The sequence below is a fragment of the Mesoplodon densirostris genome, chromosome 2, assembly GCF_025265405.1.
Source record: "Mesoplodon densirostris isolate mMesDen1 chromosome 2, mMesDen1 primary haplotype, whole genome shotgun sequence".
Classification (NCBI taxonomy): Eukaryota; Metazoa; Chordata; class Mammalia; order Artiodactyla; family Ziphiidae; genus Mesoplodon; species Mesoplodon densirostris.
This window is the reverse complement of record NC_082662.1, coordinates 184,880,174-184,891,971: the sequence shown is the minus strand read 5'-3', so window position 1 is coordinate 184,891,971 and position 11,798 is coordinate 184,880,174.

Sequence of the window (11,798 nt, the reverse complement as noted above, 5' to 3'; positions counted from 1 at the left end):
ATGTTCAATACTGAAAGAATTAATGAGTGGATAAATAAATAAGCAAAATCTACCTTCGTTCCCAATGATATACCAAATATAAATTAATGTTCCCCAGGAGTAAGGAAATCATCAACAGTCAAAAGAGCCAAATACTAAATATATCTGAAGATTATGAATCTGCCAGTTTCTTTGTGGGAAGAACCCAGTATATTTTAAAGGTTTCTAATAAAATTAGAAATGTCAAATGTTAAAGTTTATATCAGCAAAACTGTTTTTATGATATATTTCTAGTACATCTGTAAATACTTGACATTCTTCCTTGGGATTGTATAAAAAAGATACATATTTGCTACCAAACTTTGGATTGTGTAAATCATTCTAGATTTTCCTAAATTCTATAGGCAGTCCATTCTGTTTTTATCCTTATTCACTGAAAACAAGGATTTTGAAGATCTCTAGTTCTGAAGTGTGATGCTTGAGCTCTACCTCTGAAATTCTAATAAAAAAATCAAAAAGGTAAGCTTCTTCATGTTAACCTTAAATTTTTAGTCTTTATAATCCCTCTCCTATGTTAATTTTTTTGTTTTATCAATTTAGACAAATGTGATCAAGCAGAAACAAAAACTTATGTGGTATGATAGCAAGTAGGCAATCAGTTGTAAGTCTTCTAGAAACCAAATGTCGATAAGATGACATGCCAAAGAAAGCAGTAAGTCTTTTAACTGTTTTAAGTTAGTTCTGAAACACAGACTAAATTCCTCTTTTAAAATGATGCATTAATACTCATTCTTCTACAAGTGATATTAACGGGCATCCTCTTCGGTCCTCTGTTTGGTCAAGTACTGCTATTGACTTTGCCATTACAGGTTTATTCCAATGTTCAAAGTTAATGTCCTGACTGCTTCTGGTTTTCCCGTGTTAAAACGGGCAAACAATATAATTAACTGTATGCAATTTGAAATTCTCCAGAACCCATTTTAAAAACTCTAGGAAAATGATTTTATGCATATCGGCTATTAGCACAGAAATCAAAGATTGTTTTCCTTTATATCAACCTTGGAAACTTAAAAATTTTGCCAATGACAAGAAATTTTCATTTCAGGGGCAGAACAAGTAAGAAAATTTAAGACTCCAAAGGAGCTTTTTTTTTGTTTTAAATAAAGATATAAGTCGGGGGAGGGGGAATAACAAAGCACAAAGATGTAATGGACAAGTCAGATTACTAATCTTTATTTAGGAAGTGTTTTATTAAATAGTAATACCACAACCTTATATTTGTGTGGTTCCTGAAGAGTTTTTCAAACATTATTTTGAGTCGCACCCCTATCCCACACTTTCAGGTCAAATAGGAAGTACTGTAATCTATGCTCAAAAAAATAGTAATTTGGGGGGCTTCCCTGGTGGCACAGTGGCTGAGAGTCCGTCCGCCTGCCGATGCAGGGGACACGGGCTCGTGCCCCGGTCCGGGAAGATCCCACATCCCACGTGCCGTGGAGCGGCTGGGCCAGTGAGCCATGGCCGCTGAGCCTGCGCGTCCGGAGCCTGTGCTCCGCAGCGGGAGAGGCCACAACAGTGAGAGGCCCGCGTACCGCAAAGGAAACAAAAAAAAAGTAAATTTTGCTTCCGTTCTCTTTACAAAACAAAAACAAACAAACAAAAACCAGCTCTATTCTGACCATGTGCCTTTATCAAAGTTTCCCGTTCCTGAAAAACCTTTTCTCTGCTGGACTATTTGACAAGCTCCTGTTCACCCTTAGAAGATGCTTAAAGGCTGTCCCCTCTGAAGTACTCCCTGCCTTCTCTTCCACTCAGAGAGTAAATCACCACCTCTTTTGTGCCACCACTACTCCTTGAGCACATTTCTACTGTGGCGCTTATCACACCATATTGCAATTACGTGCCCATGTGTATGTCTCATACATTGTGCTGTCAAACAGGGAGTTTCCTGGAGGGCAAGAGCTAACTCTAATTTCCTCAGCACTTAGCAGGCACAAACGTACTGCGTGGCAGGAAGACGGGAAAGGGTTTCTGCTATCAAGAAATTAAATATCTGTAGCAGAAACAAACAATCCACAATCTCAGGTGACCAATGGCTCACTTGTATTTCTACACTGAGCCCCTTATTTAATCTCTGTCAATTCATGGCTTTCCCACAAGTACAAACTTTTCCCTGAAGTTACATCTAATTCCAAGTCCCTGGTGAGAGGCGTGGGAATTCTGTCCTTGAGCGTCACCTGTCCTTGCTACGTTCCCAGAGACATTCCTGTTCTGGCTTTGTCTTTGGTGTCTGCTCCCAAGAGCCCTCTCAGTCTGTGTGGGGACTCTCACTGCTCCCTCCACGCCAAGCTCAGTCACAGGGGGTCCTTCTTCTGTCCCCAACTCATGCTGGGCAAATGGCCTTGGTTCCTTATACCTCCTTGAGCTCTCCCTGGGGGAACAGGAGCCTAAGTCCCCAGTGCTCTTCCAGGCTTCCATCATCTCCTCTTACCAAGCCACAGAATAATCATCAAGACCCTTTCCAGAGAACTGCCAGAGTTTAAGGTCTCCTCACATCACCTCTTATTTGCTTCTCCAGACCCCAAACAGGAAAATATTTACTTGGTCTCAGAGGCATGAAGTCCTTGCTCTTGGTTTTTTTTGGGCCATGTTGGGTCTTCGTTGCTGCGCGCGGGCTTCTCATTGTGGGGGCCTCTCACTGCGGTGGCTTCTCTTCTTGCGGAGCACGGACTCTAGGCGCACGGGCTTCAGTAGTTGTGGCACGTGGGCTCAGCAGTTGTGGAGCACAGGCTCTAGAGCACAGGCTCAGTAGTTGTGGCACACAGGCTTAGTTGCTCCGCGGCATGTGGGATCTTCCCGGACCAGGGCTCGAACCCATGTCTCCTGCACTGGCAGGTGGATTCTTAACCACTGCACCACCAGGGAAGCCCCTCTGGGTCATTTCCTGTCCTTGGCTATAAGTGTCCCTAGAATCTAGACTGGAGGCCATGGAGCCTTCTCTCTGCTTTCCAGAGTAGAACTCTTTCTCTGACACAGTGAAGTGCTTACTGTCAAGTCGTCCTAGTGAAGGAAGTGTCATGGGATGACGAGAAGGAACCAAGGGGGGATAACATCGTGTCACACCTCTGGTGCAAAAGAAAAGCTGTGCACTGCTAAGTGTGCTTCCCCTGTGGCCAGCTGCACTGGCGGACATGAGACCAGGGCCGACTGTCTCCCAAGGGGCCTGAGTTGGTGCCCTGACGGGAAGAATGCAATTCCTACTTACCCTTTGTGTCACTTCCATTCTCGCCACTCAAGACCTCCCCAACCACGGACAGTTCCCCACCTCCCATGTAGATCCGCCTCTACCAAGTACACCAGCTGGCACAGGGAGTCACATGTAGAGAGGATGCTTTATCACTCTTCCAAAACTGACCTCCCAACCAGGCTCGGCTGGGCCACCGAATGTGGGTATTTGGTTAATATATCAGCAAACCCTTGCTGTATCCAGTAGACCATTGGGTTGAGATCTTTCAACTGTTGGCATTTCCTGCTCTCATCTCTTTTCCTCGCAGCTTTCAACCTGGTGTCTAAATAATTCTCAAGTCCCACTCATATTTTTTAAGAGAGTAAGAATTCAAAATACAAATCAAATCCCTAGAATGAAATTATTCTCCCTTTATTCTACCAGTGATAAAAAAAATGCTGACTTATCAACAGAAAGACATAAAACTCAGGCTATTTTCAGGAGTGAGCATGAATTTGAACTGCTCCCTCCACACTTTCAAACAGATGTTACTCGTGTGATGAGTGCCAGGCCACTGTCTAGGTTAGCAGTCACAAGTAAACTGCCTAACAACGGTCTTGCTTCATTAGCAGCGCACAGTTAACTAACTCATGGTGATGAGCTATGCCATCAGACTAACTTCTATGGAAAAGAGAATTGCAACAAAAAGGGGTTTTCATTTTTCAAAAAATAAATGCAGCTAGAAGTGGTACTAAGGTGGATCACTGTATAGATTTACAGCGCATATTAAATAATGGCATAGGTACATTTCCATTACATTTTACTGGAAGTAAACTGACATCCATTTTAGTCAAATCTTCACTGACAAAAAAAAAATCATTTATTTTCATCAACTTTTTATCAATAGAGTATCCTCAGTTACTTGAAAAGTTTATTTTTCAAGTCTACTGAATCATATGTCACTAGCTAGGTTTGCTGTCAGTGTGTAATTGCTATGAAAGGTGTAATTAAATCTTCTAAAGAATAAAAAAATATCATTTTAAGAAAATCAACATATTGTTAGGAAAAAGTGACCTCTGAGAAAAATAAATTCCTGACATTTTGAAATATACACTTAAAGATCAGAAAGGTTAGCCCTAGACATTTTAACACATCTAAACTATTCTCTCTGCCTATTATTATTTCCATGACAGTGTCCTCAAGTCCTTGCCTTAATCACATCCAGGTGCTTGAAACAAATTTTAAAATTAAAAAAATACATCACTTCCTCCAGGTTACAAGACAATTCAAGGTAGGCTAAGTTTTCCTACAACTGTGCCTTTATAATATCTAGATTTCTTCTTGGTGATACACTTAACATTCACCATTGCCTATTTTTAATCTGAGACCCCTGCCTTTTTGAGCTAGGGACTTACTTATTTATCAGGAATGCCCAGATACAGCTTGATACAAAATAAAAACTCACTAAGTATTTGTTACATGGAGGAAAGGAAAAGAAACACATTTTGAAAGTAAAAAGGGGATAAGTAGTCAGCAAGTCAATAGCCTTTAAAATGTCCCAAATGTAATTGAACTTTTAATTTCTGTCACCAGAGAAGCCCAGGAATTTAGTTTTAATAAGCACACTAGGTGAGTCTTATACAAACTAGGGTTTAAGAGCCACTAGGTCAAGAAAAGATCTTCTCCATTTCTCTAGGGACTAAGTATGCAGTGTTCTCCAGACGAGAGCTGTTTTCTTTAGCCCTCTTCAAGCCAAATATATTCTGAGGGAGGAAAAAATTACTTTAGGGAATATTTTTAGGTAAAATTAATGTAGGAAAAATTAAATATCACAGGAGATAACATGCAGAAGTGAAGCCCAAAGTACACTTTTATGAAAATAAGTCACCTGTTAGGCTCAAGATTCTAAAATTCTTTCCCTACAGGACATTATACTAAGGATAATCATCCCAGTTACCCAGACAGACACAGTTGACACCTGTTGTCCTGTGTACTGGACACTTAGCATTCCTTTAGGATTTTCAAGTGAAATAGTATTACTTCCAGTTTGGTACAATTCTGCTTTGTACACACAGCTTCTGCCACGATCTCATCTGACGGGGTGTTAAGATGCACATATTGTGAATGGTGCTTGCACTTCAATACAGTTTTATAAAATCTGAAAGAAACAGGTAACCCATCTCTCTTCTTGGCCCTTTTCAGATGCATCATAACCTTTCCAATTCCAGAACTGCATGTAGGGCACTTGCTAATTAAACACAATGTGATCAGACAGGAGAGGCTAGGAACTCAGCTACCTTCCTCTGGTCATGGTGGTTGAAGGGAGAGGGTTTGGTGCTGCTGCCCGTCAGCCGCCTGCACCTGCTGAGAGGTGCTTCACACCACAGTCCATGTGTACAGGAGGCAGGAAACCAGGCTGCTGTCCACTGATGAGGTCAGTGGGAAAATCTCACAGGCCAGAAACGCATAGAAAGTGTGTGAGAAAGAGCGGCTAAGCAGTCCTACTACAGAGTGCAGAAAATGCAATCTGGGGTGGGATAGGGAGGGTGGGAGGGAGACGCAAGAGGGAGGAGATATGGGGATATATGTATACATATAGCTGATTCACTTTGTTATACAGCAGCAACTAACACAACACTGTAAAGCAGTTATACTCCAATAAAGATGTTTAAGAAAAAAAGAAAATGCAATCTGAATGCTCTTGCTACGCGATTTTATCACTTACTGTATGGTGTAAATTTGTGACTTTAATTTTTTGGTTTGTAGCTTTTTTAATAAATCTTTTCAGCATCAATCATTTTAAAAAAGCACATTATTAATTAAAATTTACTCAGATTTCCATTTGGCAAGGAGATTAAATGATAAAGTATACCTTTCACAAAATATCAGCATTTACCACCCACCACAACGATCTACAGTGATATTATCATCAAACATAGGAAAATCGGAAGACATAATTCTGCAGAAGAAACAACATCAGCTTCAAAAGGCATTAACTATTACATAAAGTTGTGCCCGGTATTAACGATTTAACACATTGAGTGGCACAGATGAGTTTATGGATCACTCTGGGAAGCATGACTTTTCATTTAGATCAAATGATTCTAAGTTTTTGCTTCTTTTCAATTCCAAGTTTTCTTGTTCAAAAAGAAAACTGAAGCAATAGCTATTAATATGTTAGTTCCATGAGTAAAAGAATAACGTTGTAAATAACTGAATCATGCCCATCTTATATCTGTATCATTAGATGGTTTTTAAAATCATTTAACAAGGGGAGGGAGGGGAAACTAGGTGAAGAAGAGATTTTTAGTGAGGTGAAACTATGCTGTATGAAATTGTAGTGGTGGGAACATCTCATCATGCATTTGTAAAAATGCATAAAACAGGACAACTCACAGAGTGAACCTTAATGTCAACTATACTTTAGTTAACAATGTACCAATACTTGTACATCAGTTGTAACGTTTGTAATACAAAAGAGTATTTTAAAAATCAGTTAATTCAGACTTCCCTGGTGGCACAGTGATTAGGAATCCGCCTGCCAATGCAGGGGACACGGGTTCAATCTCTGATCAGGGAGGATCCCACATGCTACGGACAACTAAGCCCGTGCGCCACAGCTAGAGCCTGCGCTCTAGAGGCCCCGAGCCACAGCTGCTGAAACCAGCACGCCTAGAGCCCGTGCTCGGCGACAAGAGAGGCCACCGCAATGAGACGTCCATGCACTGCAATGAGGAGGGGCCCCCGCTCGCCACAACTAGAGAAAGCCCGGGTGCAGCAAAGACCCAATGCAGCCCAAAATAAATAAATAAATATATATATTTTTTAAATCAGTTAATTCTAATCATGGTTCAAGTTCTTCATCCAATTCAAGAAATCAAGGTAAAGCTTTCAGAGATTAATTCTATAAAAGATAAAACAACTTTTGAAATTATCATAAGTGCTACTGAAATTCAGTTAAAAGTTAATACAAAGTATTTGTCATAATGATTCGAATATAAATTTTAGTGGACACAGCATTATGGTAAAACAACATTCTTACTAAATTAAGAAATTTACGAGCAGACATGTACTTGGCATTGGTTATACGGATTATGTAACTTATAACTGCACCTAATAGACTAAAATATTCTACCAATCAAGACAAAATCTGTAGTGGTAAAAATTTACAAATATTTTAATACCTTCAGAGTTGTTAGAGCAGGGCAAACTACAACACACCAGCCAAAACTGCTCTCCACACTAACTGTAATTAAATTTTTACTGGAACACAGTGTAGCAGATAGAATTGTGTCCCCAAAAAATATATGGTCAAGTTATAACCCCAAGTATCTATGAATGTGACCTTATTTGCAAATGAGATCATTGCAGATATAATCAAGCTAAGATGAGGTCATTTTGGATTAGGGTGGGCTCTAATCTAATGACTGGTATTCTTCTACCCAGACACAGACCCAGAGATGCAGAGACAGACACACAGGGAGAACACCATATGACAACATAGGCAGAGACTGGAGTAATTGTGCTGCCACAAATCAAGAAACATCAAATATTGCCAACAACCACCAGAAGCTGGGAAAGACTCACGGAACAGATTCTCCCTCAGAATCCCTGGAAGGAACCAACCTTGCCAACATCTTGATTTAGGATGCCCAGCCTCCAAAAATGTAAGAGAATAAATTTCTGCTGTTTTAAGCCAGCCAGTTCGTGGTACTACTTTGTTACAGCAGCCCGAGGGAACTTATACATGCAACCTCTCCCATTTGATTACTGTTGTCCATGGCTGCTTTCATGCTACAGTGACAAAGATGAGTAGTTGCAACAGAGACTATATGGCCCACTAAGTCTAAAAGACTTACTATTTGGCTCTTTACAAACAAAAAAAACAAGTCTGCTGACTCCTAAGGGAGAATAACTGAAACGCACAACATACTTTCAATAAAGCTGATGTTGAATACAAAAATATTTTTCAGGGGGCAGTACATGCTTTCTCTTTTTGCTGACCATCATCAACCGGATTTTAGTAATAATTGTACCTTTGGAAAACTAATTTGTGTATCAAATTAGATGTCCAACAGTGACTTTTTAATATAAATCAGTCATCTAGTGCACAGGGGCCTGAGGGGGTGCAAAGTGACAGCACAGAGTCTCCAGGCCAGCCAGAAGCATGAAGTCATGCTTTGCCTGGGGCTCTTGAGGGTGGGGGAAGCAGGGCGCATAATAAGTTAAAAAAAAAAATTACTCATTTAGGGCTTCCCTGGTGGCACAGTGGTTGCGAGTCCGCCTGCTGTTACAGGGGACACGGGTTCGTGCCCCGGTCGGGGAAGATCCCACATGCCACAGAGCGGCTGAGCCCATGAGCCACGGCCGCTGAGCCTGCTCATCCGGAGCCTGTACTCCGCAGTGGGAGAGGCCACAGCAGTGAGAGGCCCGCATACAGCCAAAAAAAAAAAAAAATTACTCATTTAAATGCTAGTTACATCTTCTTTAAAATCAGTTGGAAATCTTTAGTCAAAATGGAGCTTCAAGAAATTTCAGCTTTTGAAGTTTTTAGTTAATTGTAATTATTGAAAACAAATCTTACAGACAGTAAGGATTTAAATTGGCCCTAGGCAATCAAGGACTGAAAAAAAATTGAATGAGAAGAACTCAGAGTGGGCAAGATTTAATTTAGAAATTTAAAAATAGTGCTTTAAGGTTATCTCACATTGCAGGAGGACTCTTTTGAGAGACATCCTATTTTTAATTTTAAAATTTTTATTTCCAAACCTTCAGAAAGATATTAGACTTAAAATTTCAAACATTTATCTAAATTTGGGGGAAAAATTTGTTTAATCATAGAGATAACTTTTTAAATGAGATCTGTTTTAAAAATATTTGCAAAGACGATTAAAGACCTAAATACAAGACCAGAAAACATAAAACTCCTAGAGGAAAACACAGGCAGAACACTCCAACATAAATCATAACAATTTTTTTTGGCTCCGTCTCCTAAAGCAAAGGAAATAAAGGCAAAAATAAACAAATGGAATCTAATTAAACTTAAAAGCTTTTGCACAGCAAAGGAAACCATCAACAAAATGAAAAGACAACCTACTTAATGGAAGAAAGTACTTGCGAATGGTATGACCAGTAAGGTGTTAATATTCAACATTTATAAACAGCTCAGGGCCTCCCTGGTGGCGCAGTGGTTGAGAGTCCGCTTGCCGATGCAGGGGATACGGGTTCGTGCCCCGGTCTGGGAGGATCCCATATGCCGCGGAACGGCTGGGCCCGTGAGCCATGGCCGCTGGGCCTGCGCATCCGGAGCCTGTGCTCCGCAACGGGAGAGGCCACAACAGTGAGAGGCCCGCATACCGCAAAAAGGAAAAAATAAATAAATAAATAAATATAAACAGCTCATACAATGTCAAAAAAAAAAACCCCAATTAAAAAATGGGAAGAACTGAATAGACATTTTTCCAAAGAGGAAATGCAGACGGCCAACAGGCACATGAAAAGATGTTCAACATTGCTAAGCATCAGGGAAATGCAAATCAAAACCACTATGAGATATTACCTGACACCTGTCAGAATGGCTATCATCAAAAAGATCACAAACAACAAATGTTGGTGAGGATGTGGAGAAAAGGGAACCCTCCTACACTGGTGGTGGGAATGTAAATTGGTGCAGCCACTGTGGAAAACAGTATGGAGTTTCCTCAAAAAACTAAAAATTGAACTACCATATGACCTGCAATTCCTCTCCTGGGTATACATCTTTAAAAGTGATAATTCAAAAGGATATATGCACCCCAATGTTCATGGCAGCATTATTTACAATTGCTAAGATATGGAAACAACCTAGGTGTCCATCAACAGATGGATGGCTAAATAACATATGATATATAGATATATACATACACACACTCACATATAAACAATGGAATACTACTCAGCCATAAAAAAGAATAAAATTTTGGGCTTCCCTGGTGGCGCAGTGGTTGAGAGTCCGCTTGCCGATGCAGGGGACACGGGTTCGTGCCCCGATCCCGGAAGATCCCACATGCCGCGGAGCGGCTGGGCCCGCGAGCCATGGCCGCGGAGCCTGTGTGTCCGGAGCCTGTGCTCCGCAACGGGAGAGGCCACAGCAGTGAGAGGCCCACGTACAGCAAAAAAAAAAAAAAAAAAAAAAAGAATAAAATTTTGCCATTTGTGGCAACATGGATGGACTTGGAAGGTGTAATGCTAAGTGAAGTAAGTCAGACAAAGACAAATACTGTATGATATCACTTATATATGGAATCTAGAAAATATAACAAACTAGTGAATATAACAAAAAACAAGTAGACTCACAGATATAGAGAACTACTGGTTACCAGCTGGGAGGGGGGGCAGGGGCATTACAGGGATAGAGGATTATTTAATGGGTACAAACTATTATGTGTAAAATAAGCTACAAGCATACACTGTAGAACATGGGGAATATAGTCAATATTTCATAATAACTAAAGTATAATCTTTAAAATTGTGATTTGTGAATCACTATACTGTATGCCCAGAACTTATATAATATTGTACATCAACTATATTCCAATAAAAATAAATAAAATTAAAATATTTGCAAAGAAATATATAAATATTTCAGAGCCAAAAGACATTACCAGTAAAAATATTTTGGCTAAAATAATTATACATTTTAATATAAAAGGCTAACTGAGGGCTTCCCTGGTGGTGCAGTGGTTGAGAGTCTGCCTGTCGATGCAGGGGACACGGGTTCGTGCCCCGGTCCAGGAAGATCCCACATGCTGTGGAGCGGCTGGGCCCGTGCGCCATGGCCACTGAGCCTACGCCTCCAAAGCCTGTGCTCCACAACGGGAGAGGCCACAACAGTGAGAGGCCCATGTACCGCAAAAAAAAAAAAAAAAAAAAAAAGGCTAACTGAGAATGTCATCATTTAGCAGAATTTATTCTGAGGTTACCCAACACCTATAGAGAGAGAACTTACTCAACTGAAAATAAGATCTACTAAGAAGGGACAATTGAAAAGATCTACTGAGAAGGGACAACTGAAGGTGTCAACAATCTAAAATGTATTAACCTTAAAATGCAACTCAATTTTATGAGAAAATTAAAAATAAGACAACTTGAGGAAAAAAATACATTTTTTAGAAATTGTACCATTGATACATTAGAGACAGATTCAAAGAAACTGATTAAACATACATAAACCGAGAATAATTATCCTGCTTATGTTCATTTAATATTTCGATTATGTCTTTGAAGGGTCTTTTTTTTTTGGCTGTGTTGGGTCTTTGTTGCTGCGCACAGGCTTTTCTCTAGTTGAGGTGAGTGGGGGCTGCTCTTTGTTGCAGTGCACGGGCTTCTCATTGCGGTGGCTTCCCTTGTTGCAGAGCACGGACTCTAGGCATGCAGGCTTCAGTAGCTGTGGCACACGGGCTCAGTAGTTGTGGCTCGAGGGCTCTAGAGCGCAGGCTCAGTAGTTGTGACGCACGGGCTTAGTTGTTCCGCGGCATGTGCGATCTTCCCAGACCAGGGCTCGAACCCGTGTCCCCTGCATTGGCAGGCAGATTCTTAACCACTGCACCACCAG